The 15,007-nt window shown below is 42.3% G+C and overlaps 1 protein-coding gene across 2 annotated transcripts in view; it reads right to left on the bottom strand.

Annotated features, from left to right (window-relative positions):
• The window catches only part of LOC124595770 (farnesol dehydrogenase-like), an 88,856-nt gene that overhangs the window by 18,955 nt on the left and 54,894 nt on the right, over positions 1-15,007 (bottom strand). The gene's annotated exons all lie outside the window — the stretch shown is intronic.

Below are 15,007 nucleotides of genomic sequence, written 5' to 3'. Positions count from 1 at the left end.
TATACTAGAGAATTTATCGCTCGCGTATTTTATTTTCGTTAATTCAGGACATTTCTGAATCAGGCACTCTGGTATCTCAAGTTCAGAGTAACTTAGCGAATGAAATAGAGTACATTAGGTTTTTCTGTTGGAGAAACCATGGCTCCAAATTCTTTTAACTATGAGCATTCAGGTTTTTCATATCCAACAGAGAATGTTGTATTCCTCAGTGAAGTTTTTCCATCTGTCAGGTGCTCGTCCAGGTTGCGTTGCGATTGGGTTGATTTGGGGGGAAGAGTCCAAACAGCGATGTCATCTGTCTCATCAGATTAGGAAAGGATGGGGAAGGAAGTCCGCCGGGCCCTGTCAGAAGAACCATCCCAGCATTTGTCTGGAGCGTTTTAGGGAAATCACGGAAAACCTAAATCAGGATGGCCTGACGTGGGATTCAACGATCGTCCTTCCGAATGCGAGTCCAGTGTGCTAGCCAGTGCACCATCTCGCTCGGTCGTCCTGGTATTTTATCATCTCCAGGAATACAGAAATTGTGCTGTCCGCCAACAATCCTTGTGACTTGTTACTGGTGCCACCTGACCACTTCTGCTGGAACGAAAAATTACGGTTCCTAGGCGACGGTGCCTGTTGAACGGGTATTTAAGCGGTAGTGAAGGCCTTGAAGTGGAGAGTCGCCTGGACTAGGAAGAGCGAGTGCGGTGTAGGGACCTTGGCTGTCTGCGGCTTGCCGGCCGGAGTGGCCGAGTGGTTCTAGGCGCTACAGTCTGGAACCGCGCGACCGCTACGGTCGCAGTCTCAAATCCTGGCTCGGGTATGGATGTGTGTGATGTCTTTAGGTTATTTAGAACTACTTAAACATACGTTCTAGGGGACTGATGACCTCAGAAGTTAAGTCCCATAGTGCTCAGAGCCATTATTTTGTCTGCGGCTTGTTGATATCGGCAGTGTGACTGTTGATGTGAGGGGAGGGACAGTGTGTGTTGTCAGCCGCCCGGCCTGCCCTGTGGTCTCCGTTCTGTGAAATGGTATTGGACAGTGCTTCATAAGGAAACCACAACTGGAGCGACATCTCTGCAGAATAGCGGACTGTAACGTTGAGTACCGTGATATAGGGGTAGCGTCTTTGACTAGTAATCAAAACATCATCGGTCCCGCTACTACTTCAATTTTAAATAAAAATCATCAGTATTATTGACTGAAGACTTCCAGCATAAGAAGTCACCCTCATTTAGCCAATGGCTTTGTCAAAGAGGGCGGAGGAGCGGACCGACGTTCAGGGCACATTCTTGTCCTTGTGGTAGGGAACTGCCCCTAAAGGTGGCATGAGGATGCAGGAGGCAATGAAAACCACTGAATGAAATATACATAACGTCTATCCACAAGACATCTTGCCTGTAACTGAAAAGTGTGATGATGATCTCTCCATTGGCAAAAGAATCGAGGATAGTCCTCCATTCGGATCTTCAGGAGTTACCTGGCAAGGGGCAGGTGACTGTGAGAAGAACATCAACAGCAGCAGAAAATGGTATAACTGGAGTAGGATTCGTTGTGAATCGAAGGTAGGGTAAAGATTGTGTTACTGTGGACAGTTGGTGCAAACACTTGCCCCATCATTGCCACAAACATTGAGATGAAATTTCGTGATAAAGCAGTACAATAAATGAGACAGAGAGCCAGACAGACAGAGAGCCAGACAGACAGAGAGACAGACAGACAGACAGAGAAACACAGAGAGAGAGAGACAGACAGAGAGAGAGGGGAGGGGATCGAATGTAACAACTTGTCACTGTTCCACGGAAAATTATATAGTTTGAGGCAAGTTGAACCGAAACTATCATTGCCCCACCCCACAATATTTGGGGTTGTTGAGGAGGAAAATAGTCGTAATTTATTGCACTTTCAGAGCAAGTTATTACTATTCGAGAGGCAAGTTGTAGCTGAGTTAGCAAAAAATAAAGATACTGTGATTCAGCAACCCAAAACTGTAACAAGTTTTCAGCTGCCAATAAAGCTATGGCCTGGCACAAGAAGCCATAGGTAGATGAAGCCAGAAAGGTATACTTTTGCAAGAATCTACAAGTGGGCCTGCTGATAGAGGAAGAGTAGCTGCCGAGGCCTTAGATGGCAAGAAATTATCTGCGTATATCGGTTTGATGATCACTGCCAGGGGTGCATGCGACTGAACAGCAGCAGTACGAAATCAGACTGCAGCAATAGCAACCTCTATTATCATATAACCATGCCTGGCACTGGGCAACTTCCTTCGTCTAAGCGACGTGGATCGATGCCTTGACAGAATAGCAGTGGATCAAACCACTCTTACAATCTTCCCATTTTCGTTATGTAGTTTCTGTCATAGAACATATCTCGAAGTTGTCAGCAGGTGGCGACAGCTATCAACTTGTGGGGAGTCATCTAGAAACTGCTACTAGACGCCAAGTTCGTTACACTGACTGCACCTAGCTCTGATGTCATTGGGAGTAAAATGGTGCCTTTTAGCTGCAGATTCTTCTGCTGCCTGACTTCTACTGACCTCAGCTGCCTATCTGGGAGTCTACAGTTCATGGCTGATAAAGACTAGCTGCCAAGCTGCCACTTGCCCTGTGCAAAACCATACTCCTACTACAGGCTTGCACTGCAGGACACTACCATCGTATTTGGTGCAGATCCATGGCTCACATTTGGACGCTCGAGTGCCTCCTGTGCAGAGCTGTGCATCTGCATCAGCCAACATAACTCACTTCTTTTTGGAGCTGCATGCCAGTCACCTACCCTCAGGGCCTGACACTGTGGTTCTTTATTCGTCAGAGAGCTAGCGACATGACTCCGCAGCATTGCCACTGCTACTGGCCTGCTGGGGCCTTTGAAGACCTCTCCCACCTGAGGTCAAGCATCCTGTCCATACTCCAGGGCTTATGTCCGCCCCCAGCTGCTGACTAATTTTAATGCTGTTTTGTGCAGTCACCACACTGTGCCTTACACACTGTAAACATATTACTGAGAACCACACTGTGATTGCAGCGGACATCCACGTAGCTCCATGAATTTGATGCCGTGCTAATGAACGTGCTGCGTCTTCACAACTATAGTACGTTAATAAATTGCAGCTGCTACACTGACCCATAGTGCTGCAACTGGCGTCAGAAGTGCCTGACTGTGGGGACTGGAAGAAGAAGTGGCCAAGTGGTTTGGGACGATGTCGACAGCCATCAGAACAGCCACGACACTCACTCAACTGTGTTCTTTATGCTGTACATCCTCTTTGTTCTTTCGTGTTGGTTTTGTGTGGATGTTAGATACCACAACGTCGGGCAGTTATGTTTTATGATTAGATTTGTTAATATAGATGAGGATGTCGAGCTGAGTCAGAGATCTATGCAGGTATGTGTGGAGTGACGTGTGTGAAATGTAATCTGTTGTGTCTTAGTGCACTCTGAACTGGATCAGCCCCAGTGACATGTTCAACACACTGCTGTTAAGTAATCATGCTAGTCAGTGTCATGAGTCCAGATGGCTGATGATTTGATGCATGGACTAGGAGTATTATTGTAGTAATATGGTTAGTTATACGCTTATTACTTCCATTTTGTTTTTTTCTTTCTGCTGTTGTTTTTCTAGTACGGGATAGAGGCTTCACAATGACTGAGGCAAGAACAAAGGTTGTTACCAACAAGCTAGCTGTACAATCCTTATTCAAGTAAGTAGTTCGGTTTAGACCATATAACACTGAACTGCATAAGCGAATAGATGCTATAAGAGAGGAAAAGGTCTAGTGCAGTTTGATGGCTCCCACCTTAGGTTAAATTAGCAGTGGATTATTTAAGACTTTTTCGGATAAGGCAGGGGAGAATATACTGGCATTTATAGATAACCTGTTGATAGCTGCGAAGCTGGGATTTTGGACAGATGGAGCGCTTTTCCAGATGACCAAGTTGCCCTTGAAAGAATAAGCCAAAGTTTAGGTTACGTACAATGAAGACGGAAGGAAAAGTCAGGAAAGGGCTGGTGCAAATTCTGAGTTCGTCAGCGTTATAGGAGCCGGAATGTCGGTTGATTAGGGTACAAATGGGTAGGGAATAGACATTTTTGTTGGAGGTGGGCGCTCAGACGCCAATGGTGAGACTGGAAAAGTTACATCTTTCCCATTATAGGTTATGTCGAGTGGGAGATGTACAATTGCTACGTTCGGCGATGTTAATATTTCGTCATGAAGTTGGGGCAAAGTGATGCTGGGAAAGTATGTATCTATATGGGGAAAATGTCCAATCTATGGTTATATTTCCTGTATAAGCATCATCCTGAAGTTGACCTTGAGCAATGCGTGGTAGAACTTGAGGGAACATGGTTCCATCTGGGAAAACTGTAGTCGATGAACCCCTGTCACTAGATTAATCTTTCATGAAGTGCAAACTGACTAAACTGAATGCAAAGTCACTAACGCTCAAATCACGTGGCAAAATACTACAAGGTAAGGGAAATTTATTTTGGTGTGTTTAGGAACATAACTGTCTGCAAATGTGTTGTGTAGTAGGATCATTGGAAGAAAACAATGAATTAGATAGAGCATGATGTTTTGTGCACAAGACTATTGTACACATGCAGAATACAGATGATAATTGTCGAAGTCAAACTCTGAGTAGTGCCCATCAGAATGTTGCCTTTTCGAATAAGATCTTATGTTCTGCAGCCTGTCTCCTGAACCATCTCTAAAGACTTTGCCACGGTTGTATTGCTGACGTGATGGATGAAGCAGGTGATGTTATCCACATAATCTTCGATGGAGTACAACCTGTAAGGCTCGCTAATTGCCCATAGAGCTCACTACCTTTTGGACACTGCTTTAACTGGCAAGCGAACCCAGATTTGGAAGGGGTGACTACAGTGCAGATCTTTGTAAAACGTAAAATCTAGAGTGGTCAAATTTTCTTTCCGAAGAGTAAAAGGAATATAGCATGTAATCCTGTCCGTGCAAAAGCAGGGTTAAAAATGCAGAGTACACTCACACTGGCAAAGGATGAAGAAGGCATTTACAAACATCCTTTTCTATGGAACTAGTCCAGCGTTCGCCTTATTCCACTTATAGAAATCACAAACAACAAAATTGTTGCATTTAGCGTGACTCCAATCTCATGCAAACTTCGAGTTCAGTGACATGAGCACTGCACCTTCAGTTCTATGTCTGCAACAATACTTTGAAAGAGAGCTTCACACATTTGCTGTGATCACCAGTTTTTCCAAGTGCTGTACCTATAAAGCTTACGTGGAAGTTTTACAAGTAATCTGTATCTATGGAGTAATCTCTGTGCAGTACACCAGCCTGTGTGCAAATCGTCTGTAAGACGATTGTCATATAAGACACTGGTGGTGGAAGACACTGAAGCCCATAAACTGTTATGGACTGTTAATTTAAATGTGTTGTTGCACTGATAGACGTTACGCACAAACAACGTTGAAACACACTAACTCGAACCATTAAATTACAGTCCTGATAATGAAGGAGATGAGCCGTCATTAAAAGTTGAAAGCTGGCAGGTTTTGAGCCAGACAGTAAGCTCAATCCGTATTAGCCATAAAATTCTGTTCCACTCTCAAAGCAAGGGAGGATGCTGACGCACTGTTGGTGTCAGGACATATTTAAATATGAGTGGGTTCTTGATTATGAGTGTCAGTGATATAACTACCCATCCCGAATCAACGATTGTTTGGTAAACTGGTGAGTGTATCTGAAACCTTGGGCACGCAAAACCTGTAATGACCCGAGGGTAATGATCTGGCTGGTGTTCTGTACAGCCAGTCCTGTATTACCATAGATTCGGGGAGTGTTCCAGTGATTGCTGTGGAACGATACCGCACATTGATTCACCTTGTCAACTCTGTGACTGGGTGTGTTAAAGCACTGCCACAGACGTTAGGGAGGGTTCAACAACATGTGTGAGGTGCTCCAGAAAACCACGACTCCCTCTTAGCAAAAGCTGCGCCCTTACGCCGAGGTCAGTATAGTGTAGAGCAAATAAGATCTCTGCGCCAATTCGAGATTTCAGCTACAGCAGTCAACATCAACTACTCGTTTATCCGAGACTATGGAGTTTCAGATGAATTAGCATTGTGTGATGCTTTGGCAGTCTATGACAGTTTAGACTCATGCAGTACTTCTGTAATAACGAAGTGTGTCAAACGTGTTATATCAGTTCACTTTATTGCATAATTGGATGTCATGTGTTGTAGTACAATGAGCCTGCTCCCAGACAAATCAAAGAACCCACAGTTGTGGACCAAGCGAGGTGGCACAGTGGTAGCACACTGGACTCGTATTCGGGAGGACGACGGTTCAAACCCCCATACAGTCATACTGATTTAGGTTTTCCGTGATTTAGGGAAATCACTTCAGGCAAATGCTGGGAGGGCTGGTTTGAAAGGGCATAGTCGACTTCCTTCCCTAATCCGACGGGACCGTTGACCTCGCTCTTTGGTTCAGGTGAAGGGACCAACCAATCAACCAACCAACCAATGGTGGCCAGACGAAAGTACTTTTGCCTGGTCACAACAGAATGTAGCCTGTTTTGGAGGAACAGGATGTTGGATTAACTGATCAGACAGTGAAGATAGTAAAAACAACCTATAAAAGCTGCTCATCCCGAAAGTAAGGTGCATTCCGTTAAGGTAAATGTCCATAGAGGTGAAATAGTTATCATTAATAACTTTCGTTGCCCCCTGCCAGACTCAAGGTGAATTAGTTTATCTATGTATGTAGGACTCCACATGGACAGCCTACTTTTCCAAGTTATTTCCGGGATGCTTGTGTTCGTATATAGTATTAATACCGAATCTAACAACCTATCTGTTCTTGTACATATTACGTATTATCTGTTCTTCTAGTGGTTCAAAGGGGGAACACCAGAGTAGGAGATCAAGAATGAAATACTCGGATTAAAAACGAGTGTAACGCACGGATGTAATATTTTGCCCCTATTGTTCAGCCTATAGATCGAAGAAGCAATGATAGCTATTTCTTTTGTTCCCAAGTGCAGGATTAAAATTCAGGTGAAACGATACCAATGACAAGATTCGCTGATAATAATTTTATCTTGTATGAAAATGAAGAAGAATTAGAGAATCTGTTGAGTAACGACTTAAGACCATGGACCAAGAGTAAATCGAAGAAACACCAAAGTAATGAGAAGTACAGAAATGAGAACTGTGAGAAACTTAACAGCGCATTTGGGGATCAGAAAATAGACGACGTTAAGGAATTCTGCTACCCAGGCAGCAAAAAACCCATGACTGACGGAGCAACTAGGCCAGGAATGCTCTTTTCGATGGTTCTACGCTGCTTTTTATGTCCAAGAGTACTAGTACCACGCATGGGCATTAATTTGAGGAAGAAATTTCTTAGAATTTACCTTTGGAGCACAGCATTGTATGGTAGTGAAACACAGACTGTGAGAAAACCGGAACAGAAGAGAATCGAAGCATTTGAGATGCGGTGCTGCAGAAGAATGTAGAAAATTATGTCTACTCATAAGGTAAGGACTAAGATGATTCTCCAAAAAAGCGCCGAGTAAAGGATTATATGGGAAACACTGACGAGGCAGGATGATAGGACATCTGTTAAGACATCAGGGACTAGCCTCCATGGTACTAGAGGGAGCTCGAGAGGGTAAAAACTGGCATACATCCAGCAAGTAACTGTCTTCCAGTCTACGTCCTCAGAGATTGTAGAGGAAGTGCTACTCTGATCTGAAAATATTGGTTTGATGCCGCCCACCACATATATCCTCTCCTGTGCCAGTCAGAAGAATTAAGACAAAAAGAAATTGCTGTTAACTCAAAAGGTCATAGTAAATTAGCCCTTCTGATAATTTTGACATGGAAATCAGTAACACGTTCATTGTAATTATGTGGAAAACGATTAAACGTGTGACACTGTCAGTTTCTATGAACTTTAGTAACATTGTCATTCTAAGGTTTTCAGAAACTGACAGATGTTGATTAATATTAAACAATCCGTTCACGTATTTGTGCATGACTAGAAAAGTCGACGTGCAACTATCTCTCGCGATGGTCTATGGGAAGCGTCTTTTACTAATTGCCAAGAAGTCCTGGATCACGGACTTGATTTTTATTCAGAATTTTAGCAGTTGCCAGAATCAACAGCGGCGGCCGAAGACTGGCAGAATTAGGCTGATTCCTTGTACTGAAAAGCACCTGTTGAAAAGGGTGAAGGATCGTATAGTGTTTCGGAGCACAGTCTTACCCTTGGGGTGGGAAACTGCCCCTAAAAGGCATAAATATAGCGGGGATGAGTGAAGTGAAACGGAAAGAGGATAAGGATTTCTGGTTAGAAGTGTATAGGTTATTATCAACCACAGCAGAAAATGCTGTAACAAGAGTAGAATTATCCGACAATATGAAAGAAGGGCAGAGAATGAGGTACTCTCAAAAGTTCAGTGATACGGTTGTTTTCTTTAGAATCGACAACTTACCATCACCGACAACAATATCCCTCTCTTCATGTGTATATGCCAACCTCAAAAGCAGAAGATGAACTAGATTTCATCTGCCTTTACATACTGTGTTTCAAATTTCGTGCCCTCACCCCAAAAAAGGTAATGCAGAAGACACTGACAATTACCAGCCCATTTCCCTGCAGTCAGCATTCTCAAAAATAATGGATGCAATTATGAGAGAAAATTAATTATCTGAATAAAGACAATCTTTTAAACCAATCACAGTTTGGTTTCCAAAGTGGCAAAAATACGGAATCAGGCATAATAGAATTCATAAAGGGTGTACTTGATGCTCTTGATAAAGATGAGTGTGTCACAGGCATATTTTTTGATCTTTCGGAGGCGTTTGATACAGTCGACCACAAGATTCTGTTAAATAAATTGAAAGCATTACGAATAAGAGAGGTAGCTAATGACTGGTTTGAATCATACCTAGGGGATAGAAAGCAAAGATAGCATATACTTCAAATTGATCTAATATTTAGTAAAACACTTATCAGAACAAAAATACATTAATATAGGGGTTCCGCCAGGTAGCATATTAGGACCAATACTGTTCTTGATATGCATCAATGATTTTCCCAGTAGTGTTACTCATGGTGAAAAATTCTCTTCGCTGATGACAGCAATATTATAGTCACAGACAAAACAAGAGAACTCTTTGCCGAGAAAGCAAATGAAGTTCTCAAGGAAGTTTGATTGGTCAATTAGCAAACACGGACACTGTCATTTTTCCTCTTCAAACTGAAATTCGTGGCATTAGTTTTCTTTATTTTCAACGTTAAATTAAATCCAGACTCTATAGAGTGTGTAACGAATGCAAAATTTCTAGGAATAAATATTGATTCTCAGTTGAAGTGGTGTGAACACACAATGGTACTTGCAAATAGGATTCTAAGAGTATAACATGCTGATGACATTCTATCATCAGTGTGTAACATGCAGTGTCTTTTAGTTACATGTTAATGATATGTACACTGCCATAACTAACTTTTTTGGGGGAACAAATGCGCAATTTTCAAACTCCCGAAAAGAGCCATAAGAATAATAACCAAAAATACTAGTCGAGCTCATTGTAAAGACCTGTTCTAAACACTGGTAAATGTATTCACATGAAGCAGTTACAATTCCCAGTCGGTTGTACACATCAAAAATAACATTGGCAATTACTGCACAAACAGCTCTATCTCTTGTTGCATGGTCATGGACAGACTCACCCTTATATTTACCAACAAAAGATAAACATAAAACTTAAAACAGAATTTTCTACCAAGGAATAAAACTGTACAATAAACTACCAAAAGAGATTAAAGACATTGCAAAAAGACACTTATTTAAAAAGGCAGCTAAAAAGTATCTGTTATGCAATACATTTTATACATTGAAGGATTACTTAGATAAAACAGAGTAGGGGTTTGATAAAAAAAATGCTATACAAATAAGTAAATAATAATAATAATAATGATTATAAAACATTCAACATTCGACATAACACCTTCATTTTATTTCTAGAAAGGAAAAAAGAAGGAAAAAAACACTTACCCCCCGGCTATGCATAGCACAATTCCTCTTTCTGAGCTCAACATCTCACTCATTATGGAGCCAATAGTGAGATTTGAGTGAACAGTGTGGCATTACATTATTTAATAAGTTATTTGTAAAATAATGTATTGTATACCAGGAGTAAGTCTAATGATTGTCTCTAACTAGAAGTCTGTAAATATATGTGTATACCAATTAGTTTATTTTAAATTGGTCTACACGTGTAAATACTTTGATATGTCCTATATCCTTGTAAAAAGAAATATACAGATAAATAAAGCTACTACTACTACTACTACTACTACTACTACTACTAAAATATTTAACATTCATGGGTGGCTGCAACATTGTAGGAGCAGAAGGAACAGTAGACATATTGTTACTGTCGAGCCCATATGATCCTGTAACTGAGACAAGAGAGAGAGGCTAATTTTTTTTTAAACTAATTTTAGCTAGTTACAATGAATACACTGTTTACATTTGGCTGGAATATTCCCGTGCCTGAGTGTCTTTCCCAAGTATACCTCTTCCTCTTGCAATTTATAATCATGGCCACACAGAGATCGGAGCATCAGATTTTGGATTGTAAGGCGTTCCTAGGAGTACATAGAAACACGGATCACAATTTAACAGTGATGAAGAGTAGACTAGTTTGGAAAAATTAATGTGGGGGAAGGTAGGATACAGAAGTACTAAGAAGTGAAGAGATGCGTTTGAGGCTATATTGGGTGAAGATATTTTGGTAACGAATACTACAATAGGCAGTCAAAGAGGGCAATCACTGAATATTAACAGAGTAAATAGGTACAACGGGGGTAACAGCGAAGAAACCATAGGTAACAGATGTGCCGTCCCAGCGACATTTGTACCGTAAAGACATTTAAGTCGAAAAAACTTGGAACAAGAAGACTATCTCACGACGGAATAAATGTACACGAATCTTATGTGTTTCACCGGCCGCATAGGCGGCGTAAAATATCCTTGTTTTATAGTAAGTATTAAAGTTAATCGTAGTATCAAGGAGTAAAATTATTTATGTAGTAACCTCCATGATATTATTACGGGAGAAGAGCGCTCCTACATTGTTCTTCTCTTCGTCTTTCTATTCTTGTTTCTGGTGTTAACAAGCAGACATCTCGTAGTACGAAAGTAATGTAAGCATTTATGCTCTTAACCTTTTTAATATAATACGTTTAAGTTTATACGTGACTTATTTCGATGTGCAGTGAGTTTTCTGTCATGTTCCTTGCACTGAATTAATTTTTTAAGACGTTTACAGCTCCACAATTTTAGCAGCCGCTGCTTCAACGGACGCCCTTACACATCGATTTAAGTAGCGAAATCATAGCGGAAGCGCAGAGATCGCCCGCTTTAACATTTAACAAACATTGTTTCACAGCGATGAGCCGCAGGGGACACCAACTTTAGTTTTAAGATTTTACTTTTCAGTTTACCATCATATTCAGGCTGTGGTAGTCGAATCCTGGCTCTCGGTGTAAGACGAGTATTCTTGAGTGGGTCCACAATAGCTTCAATATTTGAGTCCATACTCGTAATGTACAAATACGGCGATGCTAATTATAATACTGTTATATTTTCAGTCTCGTGCAATATTCTTGGAAGTAAATTGTGGTGCCACCGCCAGACACCACACTTGCTAGGTGGTAGCCTTTAAATCGGGGGCGGTCCGTTAGTATACGTCGGACCCGCGTGTCGCCACTATCAGTGATTGCAGACCAAGCGCCGCCACATGGCAGGTCTAGAGAGACTTCCTGGCACTCGCCCCAGTTGTACAACCGACTTTGCTAGCAATGGTTCACTGACAAAGTACGCTCTCATTTGCCGAGACAATAGTTAGCATAGCCTTCAGCTATGTCATTTGCTACGACCTAGCAAGGCGCCATTACCAGTTACTATTGATACTGTAATAATGTACCGTCAAGACCGACGTTCTTCATTAACGGATTAAAGTTAAGTATTCCACCAGCTACGTCCGTTTTTTTAAATTCTAATTTCCTTGTCCTGTTCCAGACCTCACGCCAGCCTGCGTGAGCTAAAACGCGTGCCTTTCGGCTTCCTCTAGTAACCCGGTGTTGGCTCTCCTGCCAACCACAACATCAATCATATAACAATTTTTGCATGTTGGACCACACAAATTCACGCGTATTTTTACTAACACCGAATAAATAAATATACTCCCCTCTCGAAGAACAGCCACTTCACAGAACAAATACTTCAGTTTACCTACGAGATAAGGGATTACACAAATATTTAGCAAAATACAGGAATTCAGCAATAAAAGCCACTTATAATGAAATATGTGAAGGAGATCCGAGGCGAAATGCCTGCAGGAAAAATGTGGAGAAAGCCAAAAAAAATTGTGTGTGTTCAGTTCGGGTCTGCGCCGTAGATATTTCACGAAAACGTCGGGATAAGCTCGCAAGGGTTTCACATTAAAACATAATTTAACTATCAACCTCTTTAATACAAAAGTTCACACAGAGAAGTGTAGTGGTTACAGATAAGATAAATCATAAGTTTGGAGTGTCACTGGCCGCCGTATGCCCTGTGGTCAGTTACATACCACTTGGCGCCATTTTTTCATTTCCTTTTCTAAGCTGCCGTACCTCTCGCAGTCTCACGTCAGTGGAATTTTAAGGCTTTTGGGATTCCTTTCAACGCGAGCATTCGTCTGACTTGCAAACATACTTGAAATTATAGAAAGTGCGAGTCATATAAGACGGTATCTTTTATTATGTTGTAACTCAATTCCATACCGAGCATTCCAGAGCATATTTTTATAGTCTCACTTTGGATTTTGACTCTACAGGCTCTTCATGATGACGCTCAGATTGGCGTAGCGTGGATATGGGTTTCAGTTTCACATTGTTTTAGCAGTTTAAAGAACGGTAATTCCTAATAACACACATGCGCTTACAATGGTACGATGACATCACAGGCAAAAGAAATATTGCGCGATAGATAGACATACATACAGGGTGTTTCAAAAATGACCGGTATATTTGAAACGGCGATAAAAACTAAACGAGCAGCAATAGAAATACTCCGTTTGTTGCAATATGCTTGGGACAACAGTACATTTTCAGGCGGACAAACTTTCGAAATTACAGTAGTTACAATTTTCAACAACAGATGGCGCTGCAAGTGATGTGAAAGATATAGAAGACAACGCAGTCTGTGGGTGCGCCATTCTGTACGTAGTCTTTCTGCTGTAAGCGTGTGCTGTTCACAACGTGCAAGTGTGCTGTCGACAACATAGTTTATTCCTTAGAACAGAGGATTTTTCTGGTGTTGGAATTCCACCGCCTAGAAAACAGTGTTGTTGCAACAAGACGAAGTTTCCAACGGAGGTTTAATGTAACCGAAGGACCGAGAAGCGATACAATAAAGGATCTGTTTGAAAAATTTCAACGGACTGGGAACGTGACGGATGAACGTGCTGGAAAGGTAGGGCGACCGCGTATGGCAACCACAGAGGGCAACGCGCAGCTAGTGCAGCAGGTGATCCAACAGCGGCCTCGGGTTTCCGTTCGCCGTGTTGCAGCTGCGGTCCAAATGAAGCCAACGTCCACGTATCGTCTCATGCGCCAGAGTTTACACCTCTATCCATACAAAATTCAAATGCGGCAACCCCTCAGCGCCGCACGAGAGACATTCGCTAACGATATAGTGCACAGGATTGATGACGGCGATATGCATGTGGGCAGCATTTGGTTTACTGACGAAGCTTATTTTTACTTGGACGGCTTCGTCAATAAACAGAACTGGCGCATATGGGGAACTGAAAAGCCCCATGTTACAGTCTCATCGTCCCTGCATCCTCAAAAAGTACTGGTCTGGGCCGCGATTTCTTCCAAAGGAATCATTGGCCCATTTTGCAGATCCGAAACGATTACTGCATCACGCTATCTGGACATTCTTCGTGGATTTGTGGCGGTACAAACTGCCTTAGACGACACTGCGAACACCTCGTGGTTTACGCAAGATGGTGCCCGGCCACATCGCACGGCCGACGTCTTTAATTTCCTGAATGAATATTTCGATGATCGTGTGATTGCTTTGGGCTATCCGAAACATACAGGAGGTGGCGTGGATTGGCCTCCCTATTCGCCAGACATCAACCTCTGTGACTTCCTTCTGTGGGGACACTTGAAAGACAAGGTGTACCGCCAGAATCCAGAAACAATTGAACAGCTGAAGCAGTACATCTCATCTGCATGTGAAGCCATTCCGCCAGACACGTTGTCAAAGGTTTCGGGTAATTTCATTCAGAGACTACGCCATATTATTGCTACGCATGGTGGATATGTGGAAAATATCGTACTATAGAGTTTCCCAGACCGCAGCGCCAACTGTTGGTGACAATTGTAACTACTGTAATTTCGAGAGTTTGTCTGCCTGAAAATGTACTGTTGTCCCAAGCATATTGCAACAAACGGTGTATTTCTATCGCTGCTCGTTTAGTTTTTATTACCGTTTCAAATATACCGGTCATTTTTGAAACACCCTGTACATAATCTATGCGTTGTGATTATACACACATCAAAAAAAGTTTTGCATCACCCCGGTTCCCAGAACTCCTGAAGATGGACTGTCATACAATATCTCTGAACAGTCAAAGAGACGTTGACTGTGGTTATCACGAAAGCCGCGTACAGATGTAAACAACCGTGTACGAGAAGCGAATATTAGACGGAGAGGATCCGACAGTCGATCACTTAGTCATTCCACCAGGAAGGAGGTACACTTCTCCTGTTGTCTGTAGTTAAACCACGCCTCGGCGGTCAATACTGCAGTTCGATCGCGTCCGCATTGTTACTTTGTGCCAGGAAAGGCTCTCAACAAGGGAAATCTCCAGGCGTCTCGGAGTGTACCAAAGCGATGTTGTTCGGACATGGAGGAGAGAGACAGGAACTGTCGATGACATGCCTCGCTCAGGCCGC

This window comes from Schistocerca americana, chromosome 2 (assembly GCF_021461395.2).
Source record: "Schistocerca americana isolate TAMUIC-IGC-003095 chromosome 2, iqSchAmer2.1, whole genome shotgun sequence".
NCBI classification, from domain to species: Eukaryota; Metazoa; Arthropoda; class Insecta; order Orthoptera; family Acrididae; genus Schistocerca; species Schistocerca americana.
Note: the sequence above shows the minus strand (reverse complement) of the source record. Positions and strands in the feature narration are given on the sequence as shown.